This window comes from Octopus bimaculoides, chromosome 28 (assembly GCF_001194135.2).
Source record: "Octopus bimaculoides isolate UCB-OBI-ISO-001 chromosome 28, ASM119413v2, whole genome shotgun sequence".
NCBI classification, from domain to species: Eukaryota; Metazoa; Mollusca; class Cephalopoda; order Octopoda; family Octopodidae; genus Octopus; species Octopus bimaculoides.
Window position 1 is genome coordinate 12,551,657 of NC_069008.1, and position 1,728 is coordinate 12,553,384.

Here is a 1,728-nt window from a genome sequence, read left to right on the forward strand (position 1 = left end):
CGGTTTCGATTCCCAGACCGAGCGTTGTGAGTGTTTATTGAGCGAAAACACCTAAAAAGCTCTTCGAGGCTCCGGCAGGGGATGGTGGCGAACCCTGCTGTACTCTTTCACCACGACTTTCTCTCACTCTTACTTCCTGTTTCTGTTGTGCCTGTAATTCAAAGGGTCAGCCTTGTCACACTCTGTGTCACGCTGAATATCCCCGAGAACTACGTTAAGGGTACACGTGTTTGTGGAGTGCTCAGCCACTTGCACGTTAATTTCACGAGCAGGCTGTTCCGTTAATCGGATGAACTGGGACCCTCGACATCGTAAGCGACGGAGTGCCAACAACAATATTATTTGGGCTGAAATTTATTGTAAATATTGCTGAATATCTCTTGTGAGATTTTAAAAAATTGTAATTTTTTAATTTATAGATCAGGGACTAATTGTCACTTTGAAAACTCTATATTTCAAACTGGAATTTGGCAGCACCACCTCTGGCTGAACAATTATACTGTGCTGATGAGAAATAACCCAGAAATCGCGATACACAGATATTGTTTTGTGCTGAGTGGGGGTGCTAGATTCCCTTGTTTGAAAATATAAGGACACAGATTGTATCGTATAGCCAGCTGGAGATGATGTCTCCTGGGGCTAAATTACAGCAACATTCATCCTAAACCAGGACTGCCATGTTATGCTGGCAAACAATCTTTACTCCAAAGAACTGTTGCTGAATATCTCTCTTTGTGAGATTTTTAAAAAATATTAATTTTATAATAAATAAGTTAGTTGTAAATAAATTTCTCCTTAAGAGAATCATTCTGTTGTTGGTAAGCGTCTTATTTCGATGCTCTGTATATCTCTAGATTGTTAGCCAGTACTAACAGATATAGGCACTTACCATCATCATCATCATCATCATCAAAGTTTTTATGCCCAGTTTTCTGATTGAAGCCCTTCCTGTTGCCAACCCTTGCCTGTTTCTAAGAAAGGTAATGATATGTCCCCATGGCCAGCCATGTTTTCACAAGATATTAAAATGTATGACCGTGACAAACATTTACAACTATCACACAGACGCAAGCATGTCTACACATACACACACCTATCTATCTCTGCGAGGCCTTGTGGCCCAGTGGTTAGGCTGTCACAATTACTAGGTCATGGGTTCGATTCCCTGACTGGGCAGTGCATTGTGTTCTTGAGCAAAACACTCCATTTCACGGTGATTCAGGGGCAATGTTGGCCAGCGGGGCTAAATGTTGGCCAGCGGGGCAATGTTTCCCAGCCAGCGGGGTGGCGTCATTTGAAGGCTAAAACAATGCAAAAAGCACATTGTCACCAGTGATGTGTAACAACACTTGAGAGCCTGGTTGGTCACGTGAAAATTATCACATTAGACATTACTGTGGAAAAAAGTTGACTTGGAATCCAACAGAGAAAAGAATATTGATTGTTAAACACAAACTATCCAGATATTTTATTGGCAACCTCAATTATAAACAGGTCAAAGATGAAGAAAAATTTCTTGAAGAAGAGTACTTGTCATCTGACTGTGTTTCAAACTCTCTCAGCTTCCAAGACAGTAACTACACTGACCAATTTTTACTCCTGAAAATGTATCAATGCAAAATGATTCAATGCTTGCAATGTAGTGGTTTCAAACAGGGAGGGAGAAAATAGCAAGAAATCAGAGATTACTCACCCACCCCCTCACATATATATATATATATATATATA